The sequence below is a fragment of the Ahaetulla prasina genome, chromosome 3 (assembly GCF_028640845.1).
Source record: "Ahaetulla prasina isolate Xishuangbanna chromosome 3, ASM2864084v1, whole genome shotgun sequence".
Lineage (NCBI taxonomy): Eukaryota > Metazoa > Chordata > Lepidosauria > Squamata > Colubridae > Ahaetulla > Ahaetulla prasina.
Window position 1 is genome coordinate 134949455 of NC_080541.1, and position 14732 is coordinate 134964186.

Consider the following 14732-nt stretch of genomic DNA (forward strand, 5'->3'; position numbering starts at 1 on the left):
TATGAAGTCAGGTTCCCATTGCCACTCTTGAAATGGTGGGTTTGTTTGTTTGTTTGTTTGTTTGTTTGTTTGTTTTTGCTCTAAGGAAACACTGGCCTGCTTGGAATAAACAGGCCCTTTCTTCTCTTCTCTTAATGGTCCAGTATCATCAGAAGCTGCACTTTTTCCTGTTTCTGTTGGTATGCTTCCATTGTTGTCTGCCCCTAGAGTTTCTGTTCATTGTTTTGGCTTTTCTTACAGCTGACTAATGCTCATGGCTGCTCGCTTGCTGCATATACAGTGAAGTGAATTTAGAGGATAGGGAGGACATGGAATTTTCCTCTTATTAGCTGATGGAAGTGTGAGAGGAGCCATAGCTGTGTAGGTGCTTAAACCATCAGCACTATGAAGCTGAAATGATGTGAGTCTAGTAGAGTTTAAGAAATTCCCTAAGGACATTGATGTTATCAGAATAGTAACAGGGCTGTTGCTTTTACTATGACAGAGTTATCAACCTCTTTTGTGGAAGAGAAGCAGTGGTGGGCTGCAACCGGTTTAATAACCGGTTCTGTGAGCATGGGCTTTGTGCACACACGGGCTTTGTGCATGCACACGGGTTTCATGTGAGTGCATGCCTAACGCGCTTGCACACAGCGTTCAAAATATGGCAATTTGAAGCTCAGCTGCTTACCTTCTAAGGCAGCCCCGGTAAGTAGAACAGCAGAGATGCGAAAATCAGCTGTGCCCCGTGAATCAGCTGAGCCAGAAAGAAGGAAATATAGGACAGGATAGGGCGGGAGTGAGTGGGCAGGGCCAGCTGATTTTCAGAACTACTGGTTCACCCAAACCGGTCCGAACCAGCAGCAGCCCACCACTGAAGAGAAGATAAACTTTTTGTTGTGGGAAAGGACTATCCATAGTTTGAACTATCTCAGCCCTTCCCTTTGGATGTATTTGATGTACAAAACCCAGTGTAACAAAGCCAAGGTGGCAGGGGATGGTGAGTGAAAATTAGTGATTTTGGCTCTCTTAATCAGCTGTTACATCATTTGTTTATTTATTATTGAAAACATTTATATATCCACTCATCTTATAACCACCCTAGGGCAGCTCCTAATCAAAAGTAAAACAACATAAAGACTACAATAAAACTGCAATACTAAATACATTAAAAAGATTAAAAACAACAACAAACTGATACTAAATCATACAATCTCTTATCCCAGCACTTGGTGGGTGGGGGAAACAGATCTTCAGAGCTTTAAAGAAAGATAGGAGGATAGAGGCTTGCGAAACTACTACAAACTACAAACTACAAGACTACCTCAGCTTCAACCACAACAATGCACGAGCACACAATAGATTTAAACTTAAAGTGAACCGCTCCAATCTTGATTGTAGAAAATATGACTTCAGCAACAGAGTTGTTAATGCCTGGAATACACTACCTGACTGTGGTCTCTTCCCAAAATCCCCAAAGCTTTAACCAAAGACTATCTACTGTTGACCTCACCCCATTCCTAAGAGATCTGTAAGGGGCGTGCATAAGAGTACCAGCGTGCCTACCGTTCCTGTCCTAATGTTCCCTTTGGTTGTATCCAATTCGTATGATTATTTCATGCTTATACTTATATATATAAATGTGGGTTAGTGCTGTCTAACCCACATATAAATGTGGGTTAGACAGCACCACCACCAGATGGATTCGTAACTGGCTGAATAACTGCACTCAACGTGAAGTCCTCAATGGAACTACATCCACATGGAGGGAAGTATGCAGTGGAGTACCCCAAGGCTCTGTTTTAGGCCCAGTACTCTTCAACATCTTCATCAATGACTTGGACAAGGGGATAGATGGGGAACTCATCAAATTTGCAAATGACACCAAGCTGGCAGGAATAGCCAACACTCCAGAAGATAGGCTCAAGTTACAGAAGGATCTTGACAGACTTGGACATTGGGTGCTATCTAACAAAATGAAATTCAACAGTGAAAAAAGTAAGGTTCTACATTTAGGCCAAAAAAACAAAATGCACAGGTACCGTATATGTGGTACTTTGCTCAATAGTAGTACCTGTGAGAGGGATCTTGGAGTCCTAGTGGACAACCATTTAGATATGAGCCAGCAGTGTGCAGCAGCTGCTAAAAAAGCCAACACAGTTCTGGGCTGCATAAACAGAGGGATAGAATCAAGATCACGTGAAGTGTTAGTGCCACTTTATAATGCCTTGGTAAGGCCACACTTGGAATACTGCATTCAGTTTTGGTCGCTGCGATGTAAAAAAATGTTGAGACTCTAGAAAGAGTGCAGAGAAGAGCAACAAAGATGATTAGGGACTGGAGGCTAGAACATATGAAGAATGGTTGCAGGAACTGGGTATGTCTAGTTTAATAAAAAGAAAGACTAGGGGAGACATGATAGCAGTGTTCCAATATCTCAGGGGTTGCCACAAAGAAGAGGGAATCGGGCTGTTCTCCAAAGCACCTGAGGGTAGAACAAGAAGCAATGGGTGGAAACTGATCAAGGAAAGAAGCAACTTAGAACTAAGGAGAAATTTCCTGAGAGTTAGAACAGTTAATAAGTGGAATGACTTGCCTGCAGAAGTTGTGAATGCTGCAACACTGGAAATTTTTAAGAAAATGTTGGATAACCATCTGACTGAGATGGTGTAGGGTTTTTTGCCTGGGCAGGGGGTTGGACTAGAGGCCTCCAAGGTCCCTTCCAACTCTGTTGTTGTTATTATATTGTTGTGTTTGACAAATAAATAAATAAAATAAATAAAAATAAATAAAACTTCAGGGAGTAGAGCAGTGGTGGGTTTCAAAATTTTTTACTACTGATTCTGTGGGTGTGGCTTGGTGAGCATGGCATAGCTTGGTGGGCATGGCTTGGTGGGTGTGGCAGGGGAAGGTTACTGCAAAATCCCCATTTCCTCCCAATAAACTGGGACTCAGGAGGCAGAGAATAGATGGGGGCAGGACCAGTCAGAATTTTTACTACCGGTTCTCCGAACTACTCAAAATTTCCGCTACCGGTTCTCCAGAACTGGTCAGAACCTACTGAAACCCACCTCTGGAGTAGAGTGTTTGATAGAGGAGAGGTGGCCATGGAAGAAGCACACTTTCTAGCTCCCATCAAATGACAATATTTCAGGGAAGGGATAAGGAGTATGCCCACCCTATCTAATCCGGTAGGACAGTAGATGTACTTAGGAAACATAGTCCTGCAAATAACTGGCCCCATGCCATATAGACAGGTGTGCTATTCAGCAGGTTCTGACAGGTTCTGGAGAACTGGTAGCAGAAATTTTGAGTAGTTCAGAGAACTGGCAAATATCACATCTGGCTGGCCCCAGAGTGGGGTGGGAATGGAGATTTTGCATTATCCTTCCCCCAGGAGTTGGGAGGGAATGGGGATTTTGGGGATTTTTCAGTATCCTTCCCCTGCCACTCCCACACAACCACAAATGAATTACACCACTGCATATAGGGCTTTAAAGGTGATGACCAATACCTTGAACTGCACCCAGAAAGAAGCCAGTGCAACTTGGACAACAGAGGTGTTTCATGGAAAAACGGGGGGGCTCCATTACTGTGTGCACTGTTGCAATCTGAATCAGTTGACGTTTCCAGATGGTCTTCAAGGGCAGCCCCATGTAGAGGACATTGCGGTAATCCAAATCATCATCAATTCCCATTGTTATCATGTAAAACAATGATGATGACCTTATAATGATAGCGTCCCAAAGAGAGCTTCAACAATGCCAGCAATCATCATTAGTAGTGGTAAACTCTATCGCCAGTCTCTGCTTGTCTCTTGCTTTCCAAACTTACCATTCCAATTGGAAAGAGCCAAACGATAAGCCAGAAATTGACTGGTGCAAAATCATGGGGTCCTTGGTGTTCTCTGAACTTGGTTGTTTTCTTGTAGACATTTCATTATCATTACCATTCATTTCATTACCATTAATGACAACTTCGTCGCCTTCGACAGTACCTGGGTTTAGCTTATAAAATCATCCGTTGTAATGTCCTTCCTGCCAATGACTACTTCAGTTTCAACTACAATAACACAAGAGCTACCAACAGATTTAAACTTAATGTCAACCGCACCAGTTTAGATTGCAGAAAACACGATTTCTGTAACAGAATTATCTATGCTTGGAATGCATTACCCGACTTTGTGGTCTCTTCTCATAACCCCAAAAGTTTTATTAAAAATCTATCCACTGTTGACCTCACCACATTCCTAAGAGGACTCTAAGGGGCGTGCATAAGAGCACAAATGTGCCTATCGTTCCTGTCCTATTGTTTCTTCCCATATATATATATATATATATATATATATATATATATATATATATATATATATATATATATATATATATATATATATATATATATATATACGCTTATACTACCTTGTTTCTCCCCATATATATGTTTATATATTATATAATCTTTTGTGTTATGCTTGTTATACTTGTGTATATTGTTATGACAAAATTAAATAAAAATAAATAAATAAACAATGAAACGTCTGCAAGAAAACAACCAAGCTCAGAGAACACCAAGGAGCTCACAGTTCAACCCTGAACTACAAATATTCTTTTCTATTGATGCAAAATCTGCAAGCCTCTGATCCATTCAACCTACAGTAGTGGCCAAAATTGTGGAAACCTTTTGGGAAAAGTGTACTTTCTAAAACTAGCTAATAACACCATTTTTTTGGCAGTAGTACCATAAAATTATATATCAATGGAAAGATATTTTTTTTAGAATAGAATAGAATTTTTTATTGGCCAAGTGTGATTGGACACACAAGGAATTTGTCTTAGTGCATATGCTCTCAGTGTACATAAAAGAAAAGATATGTTCATCAAGGTGCAACATTTACAACACAAATTATGGTCAATATATCAATATAAATCATAAGGATTGCCAGCAACAAAGTTACAGTCATACATAATTTAATCAAGAATGTAATGCAATAACTTTTATGAAGGATTTGCTATTAGAATAGTAGTTACAGTATAAAGAAGAAAGGTGAAACACGTAGAAGGAACTAGATATACAAAAATTATCACCATAGAAAAAATGAGATATACAAAAAGTATCACGTCTGTTAATACTTAGCTGGGTAACCTTTAGCATGAATTACAGCCTTATGATATCTTCCCATGGAGTGAACCAAGTCTTTTAGTTCTGCAGTTGTTATTATGTGAAACCAAGATTGAATGATTGCTTCTATTAATTAGGTTTTATTGCTTGGTCGCTTCTGACTAACAAGTTTTTTTAGTTGGCTCCATAGATTTTCAATTGGGTTAAGGTCTGGGCTATTCCAGCAGTGGAATATGATCTTGAAACTCGAAAAAAAAGTGGTGTCATTAGCCATCAAACTTCAAAAATACACTTTTTCCAATTTTGGCCACTACTGTATTGTCACCCACCTACAGTTCCTTTGCATGCACACCCATCCACATCCACATTAAGTTGGGCTTACTTTCTGAATAGAAGGCATATTAGAACAGAGATGTTTGCAGATGCATTTGGAAGAGAGCTATGCAAAGCTAGGAATAATTCTTATATGTATATATTCAGCATGCCTTCGAATTTTAATTTAAAAACTTACATTTAAAAAAACAAAATAGAAAGCCCTGGTCTCAATAGGATGGTTGGATTGGACATTTGGGTGCCCTGCAGTCTAAATGTCCTAAAAGACCAAGAGCAATGAATGGGGCAGCAGTAAATAAGTAGCAATGGCATTTAGACTTATATACTGCTTCACAGTGCTTTACAGTTCTCTCTAAGTGGTTTACAGTGTCAGCATATTGTTCCCAACAATCTGAGTCCTCATTTTATTGACTTTGGAAGGATGGAAGGCTGTGCCAACCTTGAGCTAGTGAGGTCTGAACTGCCGAACTGCTGGCAGCCAGAAGTCAGCAGAAGTAGCATGCAGTACTGCATTCTAACCACTGCACCACCATAGCTCTTATATTTATAAAGATATATATTTATCTTTTAACCCAAGGCCCCATTGTTGATTCCTGACTGACTGACAAAGTGGGGGGGGGACTTTGTGATGTAATGTTGACTTAGCTGCATACAACACTGACAAGGATGTGTGTCTCCAAGTTTCAGCCTTAAAAGAAAACATATTCTCTATGCATTAAAAGTTGGGGAACAAAACATCTAGAGCTGAGCAAGAAGGCAAAACTAAAAGAAAAAAGGAAAGAAAGAAAGAAAGAAAGAAAGAAAGAAAGAAAGAAAGAAAGAAAGAAAGAAAGAAAGAAAGAAAGAAAGAAAACTTACAGCAGACCAAAATTATTTTGCTGGGAAACTGAAGTTGATCTTTGGGATATTTTGATGCTACTGCTACTTGCTTTTTACATCATTTCCATGCCACAACACAAGGAAAAACTTTTCCAAGTCACTCCTTTCTGTATATTTGCTTTGCATCGCTGTAAGCAAAATGGAACACGGATGTGACTGTTTTGCAGAGAAAACTGCCATTTTACATATCCTGTCTCTTGCTAGTACCAAAGTTGCTATATTTATAAGACAGACTTGGGCTAATATACAGTTCTTGTAAGATAGGAACAGCAAGAACAGTACACAAATTAAACAGTAGTGTGAGAAAAGAAGCCCTACAGTTTCCATTGTCATCCCCTCCTCCTCCTCCTCCTCCTCATATGGTTGGTTCTTAATGATTGTATTTTGGAGTTGTTGCTCAGAGTTTGGATAGTTTGGGACATCCTATGAATAATGTTAATAAATAAAACAAAAAGCAAAAAGAAGACTTCAGGAGGCCATGCATGGACTGAGGCCAAATGCAATCCATCTTAACCTTGAATCTTTCTTGGATAATTCCAGGACCAGTTAACCTTATTTTGGCTTTAGAATGTTTATGAGGTTTATTGCATGAATAGGCAGCCTGCAGTTGGGTTAAGTGTAGCTTTCTTGTTTAGTAAATAAATTACAATTAAACTAATCTAATCCAGTGTGTGTTTGTGTTTGTGTTTGTTTGTGTGTGGGGGGGAGGGGTAAACCCTTTACTGAGGTTAATTTCATTGCCCCAGTTTTTAGTATTTTTAATGAATCCCTATTTTCACAAGGGTAAGAAAAATAACATCAGGTTGCAAATTAACTAAAACATAATCAAAATTCATGAATAAATAGCTTGGTCCAAATTGGAACCGTACCAATTTGAATGCCAAACATCATTTTAAAATCCTCTGCTTCTTTTCTTTCTTTCTATTATAATACCAGTTTCTCCTTACTAGAGAAGGTTGGTACTACTTTGCTTTTTCACTCATACAACTATGGAGTTTCCTTTGTCTTTTCTGATTTAAATGTTTTTTGGGGGGGTTAACGAAATAATTGGCTCTTTCTTATGGAAACTGAACCACCACCACGTCTTCCTTTTGTTGCTATTGCAGTTGTTTTTATTGGTTTCCATGGCAACGTTCTTCATTCAAGGCAATAAGCCACGCATAAGGTTGCCATGGCAATTTAGAAGGATGCTTCAAAAAACAGGCCTGGAGTAAATAAATTCTATATTTAGTGCCTTGGCGTTTTTAGGGCCATAATGTTTCTGCTTCTGCACAAGGTATGACCTAAAGGCTTGTTCATTTTTCTTTTGTGATCCAATTTGTCATTAGCCTTCTGGAAAATACAAAGAATGCCTTTCAAATTATTTATTTACTTACTGTCCTCCTCCTCCTCCTCCTGCTCTTCATCTTTTCTTCTATTCCTCTTATAGCCCTAGCCTCACTTTCTTCACCCTTATTTGGGACAAAGAATGGAGATATTACCTCCATTAACAAACGAGAGCAATATTTCATTCCTGAAGAAAACAGAGTTCCATCTGTTCGACCGGAATTTGATAGAGAGTATTTTGATTTCATTTCATTTATTATTATTTCGTTATTAAATTTGTTTGCTGCCCATCTCGCCCCAAGATAACACTGCTTTGATGAGGATGTAGGGTGCTATGAGCCTTATATATAATGCATTTGGACAAGTCTTGCCTAGAGAAGCAGGAAATTCTGAGGTCATTTAGAAAAGAATATAAACATGGAGCAATATGGAAATAGAATGCTTTGCAGGATGAGAGGAGAAGTTAAAAACAAGTTTGACAATGCTGCAGGTATACACTTAAACCACATGAGTATAAGTTGTGGACTTCCCCATTCATCTATTGCAGTTGAGAGGATTATTTTGCTCGTACCCTATTGGAACGAATAGTGCATTTGTATTTTGTCTACGAATGGATAGCAAGGGGCTTAAGTGAGCCTTACTCTTGGGAAAACATGCTTAAAAATGATAATGGACTGCTGAAATCTAATAGTTTAATTCTTGAAGACTGGCAATGAATATGAAGGTTATAGAATGCCACAATCAACAGCACCACCATTTGTTTATCAACAGTATTGCCTGTGATGCACAACAGAACAAGTCAGTAGCTTTGTGATCTACAGAGATCCTTGACTGGGTGAAAATCCCAAAAATAAAACTTAAGAGTTTTTCTGTAGTCTCTCTGCCCCATTTTTTTTCCTCCTGGTTTATTTTAATTCATTGCCTACTGTTCTGTATGATTCAAGTATCCCGTTTCTCTTTCTTTTCATATTGTATATGACTGAGAAAAAGAATTCCATGTCTCTTAGGCTCTTCATAAAGTTATATGCATATGTTCTTATTCTTTTTGGCATTCCCTTAAGAGTCATTATGTAGCACTAGAAAGCTCAAGATAGCATACATGGTCTTCTGGGTTTGATTTGCCAGGGAGTTCTTAGTAGCTTTGCAGGATGCCTTATTCACTATCTGTCACAAACCATTTCAAACAAATTGAGACACGCCTAGGTATACCATAGCAACAAATTCCTTAAAGCCATGCTGAATACCTTGGGCAATAAATATATGTCCAATAAAATATGTTATTTCTATTTAGGATTTGAAGATATTACATTGGTACCATGAATTGAGCATGGTTGGGTATAATCTCATTGGCAGGTTGGATTGCTTTAAACAACCACTTGACTACTAAAAAAATATTTGTACAATTCTAAGGCACGAAAGAAAGAAAGAAAAAACTTAGCTGATGCATAGAAATCAGCTCTAATTTTTGGCTCAGTTTAATTTTAGGGAATATTTTAAAAGAATTGTTTTATTATTTATTGAACGTGTGTCTTCTTAAACAGTTATTGAGTCCTCAAATAATGGAGACGATAAAAAGAGATCAACTAATAGGTACATATGTGATAGTCATTCCCAACTCTAGGGGGCGTTGCTCATCTCCATTTCAAAGCCAAAGAGCCAGCACTATCCAAAGACATCTCTGTGGTCATGTGGCCAGCATGACTAAACACCAAAGGCGCATGGAACGCTGTTACCTTCCCACCATAGCTGGTCCCTATTTTTCTATTTGCATTTTTTACATGCTTTTGAACTGCTAGGTTGGCAGAAGCTGGGACAAGTAACGGGAGCTCACCCTGTTACGTGGCACTAAGGATTCGAATCGCTGAACTGCTGACCTTTCGATTGACAAGCTCAGTGTCTTAGCCACTGAGCCACCATGTCCCTTCAGGTCAGCTAATAGGCTAAGTTTAAAGAGACAAGATATAAAAGGAACTGAGAGAAAGAAAGAAGGAGCACTTTCAAGAAGGCAAGTCTAAGATCAGGGGTGAAATGCTCCCTGTTCGGACCGGCTGGCCCGATCCGGTAGTGATGGCAGCTGCTGGTTCGGAGAACTGGTGGCAAAAATCCCTGGCCCCGCCCCCCTGCCTCTGCTGAGCCACACCATCAGCAGAGGGTTTTTTTTTTACTTTTAAAAGCAGTTTTTCTTCAGCCGAAAACATGCCTTTAAAAGTAAAAAAAAGCCTTTGAGGATCCCACCCCTCAGATGAGATTGGCAGAGCCTTTAAACTTTAAAAAATTTTTTTAAAGGCTCCTCTGGCGATCTCACCTGAGTTCCTCATCAGCAGAACCTTAAAAAACATGTTTTCTACAAGTAGAAAACTTCCATTAAGAGATTCTAAGGCACTTACCTGATCACTGATCTAACGCATGGCTTTCCCAGCCCGAAAGGAGCACCAGACAGAATCAGTTGCTAGCTAATCTATTTCCTCAGCGAGCAACTAATGCTGGCTGGCTTTGCTGGCTGCGGAACTCTGGGAATTGAAGTCCACAAACCTTAAAGTTACTAAGGTTGGAGACCCCTGATCTAAAAAATATAAATAAAGTAAAATAAAATAATAAAATAAAATATTTATGCAGCTTTTTGAGATTTGGTGTGTTTGTATAGTGTTTCACTCTAACTACACAAACAGACAAAATCTCACAAAACTTTATGTGGCATTTTGTGTATGCGTGTCAGTTATGTTGTGTTGTGTGTGTGTGTAAAGTGTGAAAGTTGATTTTTGAGCTTTTTGTGGCTGTATGAGGTTCCTGCTTGTTGCAGGGGCCATTTTGTGTGAAGTGCAACTGCTTTTACATTGTGTGTGTGTCAGTTGTGTTGTGTTGTGTGTGTGTAAAGTGTGAAAGATGGTTTTTGGTACCACTTATTGTTTTGTATACTTTGTTTATTATTTTTATTATTTATTGTTATTGGCCATGCCCATCCAGTCATCTGACCACCAAGCCACGCCCACCAATTAAGCCACGCCCACAGAACCAGTAGGGAAAATTTTTAGATTTCACCCTTGTCTAAGATACCATTTATATCAAAGTGGGATGTTGGATCTTCTCTTATTGCTTTTCTTTCTTGGATAATTATCAACAGGTCTTGCTCTTCTCAGGCAAAAGTCAGTAAATGAGAGTTCCATCTGACAGGAAGGAACAAAGTAAGTTTGCTGCAACTACCGCTTCGTTGCCTACAGTAAGGGACACATTCATGGCAATGACGTTTTCAGCCAGTTTCAAAGCATGGATTTATATGAATGCTACTTGCTGCACAAACCTCTTTAGCCTACATCCTGCAGGACATCTCTTATTATTCTCAATTCCTTTTTTTTTCCTCCTGAAAAGCGGATCCATATCAAAATAAAGACTAAGTAGTAGCCACCCATCATTTTTATTTTCTAAAAGAGGGCATGGATTGTGGAAGCCATTTGAGGCTCAGGGCCAGTCTTGAACAGAGACATTGTCCTGGAAGCTGAAAATCCTTGTTTTGCAGCATTGCAGCTTCACAGTTTTTAAATTAAATTAGTTTTTAATGTGGAAAAATCACACATATCTGAGAACCAGGAGGTGACAAAGGAGGTGTCCATGACTACATTGGCACCCTCAGGTGCCACACTGAGAATTTTTGCACTATGGCAGGCTGATATACAGTGCTGGTCATTGGCAATCCAGAAGGCCACTGTGTTGTTCTGTATTGTACTTTACCGTACTGTGATCACTGTAATGAACTTTGTGGAAATACAATTTGCATGAAGGAAATGGCAACTATTATTGTATTCTGGAGTGCCATTCTTAAGGTATGTGGGTCCGGAAGCTAAAGTGAAAATAGAAGGCTGACATTGCATACAAACCTAAATTCAATAAATGTAAATACTAATATAATTCAAGAATTGGAGAGGGGAAGGGAAGTAGGAACACTGTAATTTCTTTTCATACGAAAAATCCCTTAACATTTTATGTGTCTCTTTCCCTAATATCTAAACTATGATATACTTGTCCCAACAATACACATTTTTAGGCATAACATGATGGATTCTTTTTGGTTTATCACATCATTTCCCTCGAAAAGAATCCATTATAGATTATTCTGATATCCCTGCTCTTTGTTTTGTTTTTTTCACACACACACATCAACATACAATGCATTTTTTCTGAACAGAATATTGGCCAGATTTCATATTCATACAACTTTTGATTCTCTTCCAATACATTTTATAAGCTTACATCAATATTTTTTCTCTCATTTTTATTTTCCTTCTTTTATTTATATTGTATATCTAATCTTACCCTTTGCCCTGAATTCTAATCATTTATCAACTTTTCTGCTCTGTTATGAAAAAATATCCCTCTTTATGGTTCCGTGTAGGCCTAAATTCTCAAATAGTGTTATGGCCCATCGGTTGCCAGCAGAACTAGCAGCAGAGTCAGATGAGGAGGAGATTGAGGGAGAGCCTGGGCTAGTTTCGGAGCCTTTGGAAGACTCTGATAAGGAAACAGCTTCAGAGACAGAGCCGGGACTTTCCGTCTTCCCCCAAGTGGAGGAGAGGCAGCTGTTTTCGGGGCCTGAGCTGAGTGAGGGGGAGGAATAGATGGAGCCCATCTCACATGTGCACATGCACAGAGAGGAAAGGAGAGGAGAGCAAAGGAAAACAATAAGCCGGATCTCAAGGAAAAGCAGATGTGAACGCTAGCTAGCCCCTCCCTGGCTGGGAAATAAATAGTAGGGGTTTGGGAGTGGCCCTTTGTTGCAGGCAACCATTCACTTTTAAGATGCAGCAAGGAATTCAGATTTCTTGGCCAGATCTGTTGGGGCTAATTACGTTTTAGTTTTGTTTATCCATCTGAATAAAAGACTGTTCCTACCCTGTTTGAAAAGAGGTTTGTTTTTACTCATGAGTAAGCAGTTTATCATTATTTGCTAAGGCTGAGTCAGAACAAATAGCTAGAAAGAGTCACTGGCTGGTGCATTCTGCCAAAGGGAGAGGCTATTCAATGATCTAGGAAAGAGATGTATAAAACACATCCCACAGACTCAGTGGTGAGTTGCAACTGGTTTGCCCCGAATTGGGCAAACCGGTAGTGGAGGTGGTGAGAGGCTCCGCCCACCCGCTCAGATATCTCTGTGCATGCGCAAAAGATTCACACGCATGCAAAAGCATGCGCGCTTCCACGAGCGAACCGGTAGCGACGGGATTTGAATCTCACTACAACACAGACTGTATTAGAATTCCTTTTATTGGTCCATGAGTTCACAGAGTGATATTTCAGAAATTCAGAATACAAGAAGAACATTAAGATTTACAGAGATTTAAAGCATTCATTTCATGTTTAAAAGAAAAAACCACTAACTACCTCAAATCCTTTTCTAAATACCATGAATTTACTTAAGGATGCAGACCTCAATATAATACACATGTCTAATGCAGCCTTGAGCCAACAAAGCACATTCTTGATCTACAAAAAAAAAATACCAAAAACTTTAAAGTGAACCCAGTTCCTAGAGAGAAATAGATTTCGTTTCTTTATTCAATTTGTATAATTGCCCATCTCGCATTTCTTACTGTAGGTGACTCGCATTATTAAGATAAGCAAATAATATAACCAGTAAAAGAAAATACCAAAATCAATAAGTAATGCAGTAACTCCTCTTTAAAACCAAAAGTTAAAACCAAAAAAATATAAAAGACAGGCAAGTGTAAGTCACGGATCAATCAGAATAGCCATTGGCAAGTCCTCAACTGTCACTGGATGCTAAGGCACATTGACACAGCTATTGATAGACCCTTTCAAAAGGCAAGTAGGGTTGGAGCCAATCCAGTAGTGGGTTTACCTTCGCTACCAATTTGGAATTGTGAGCTCATGCGCAGCGCTTCTGCACATGTGCAGAACTTTCTGCAAATGCACAGCCCGTCTGTGATGATGACCGGGCAGGTGGGCAGAGCCTCCCGCCAGCGCCACTACTGGTTCGTTTGAACCGGGGTAAACTGGTAGAAACCCATTACTGGGTCAATCTAACCTCTAGGGGAATGATATTCCAAGGGGCAGGTGCTGTGGCAGAAAAATCTCTCCTCTGGGGTCCCATCAGATGACATTCCTTAATAGATAGAGCCTATAATTTTTCTGGTAGACCTGATGGGACAGGGACATGTAACCAGGAAGAGAGGATTACATGGAAATATCCATGCAGTCTGTCCCTCCTTCCTTCCTTCCTTCCTTCCTTCCTTCCTTCCTTCCTTCCTTCCTTCCTTCCTTCCTTCCTTCCTTCCTTCCTGTCTCCCAGTGGGGCACTCATCGCCACAGTGAGTCCACTCACTTTTCTGCTGGTGGACCACTTCTGTTTCCTTCCATCTTTTGCCAGTAATGTAGACTTCTCAAAGGATGCACAATGTTTTTTAGGCCATGTACTTTTTGTGCTGGAATGGTGTGCATTGATCACATTCCCAAAAATAGAGACATGAGAAAATGGCATTTTGTTTAATTAAAACTATTATCTTGATTAATATCAGTTTGTTTATGTGATTACCTCCCACATATTTAATAATTTCCTCCCTTCAATCATATTAACAGTTGTAATGTAGCAGCAACTGTAGAGACTTTCCCAAGACTCTGAAGGAAAGTCACTTTTCCATAGTATCTGGCTTCCTGATTTATACTATAATTGTGTTATAATATCAGATGTCAATCTTTCTGTGGGATTTTTTTTTAAAAAAATATTTTTTGTTATATCTTGATTCATACTAATACTAGCCAGCAGATGGCAATCTTTAATGTGAACAAAATCTTCCTGGGAAAACTCATTACTTCAACTGTAATATATTCCATTTTCTAAGCGGGAAAAGCCTCTTGCCAAGCTTCTCAGTTACATCAAAAGGCTTTAACGATGGGGTAAAATGTTTGGCACTAATTATTTGAGTAATTAGGTTAGTGCCATAATGTCTTTTAAATAGACTCCGAGCATTACTTCATGTATCAGTCAGTCTAAATTTAGAATGATCAGCAGTTTATTTTAATATTTTTAGATGTTAAATTTTTTTTTAAAAATTTTTTTTTGTCAGAGCAGGTCACTCCTATGT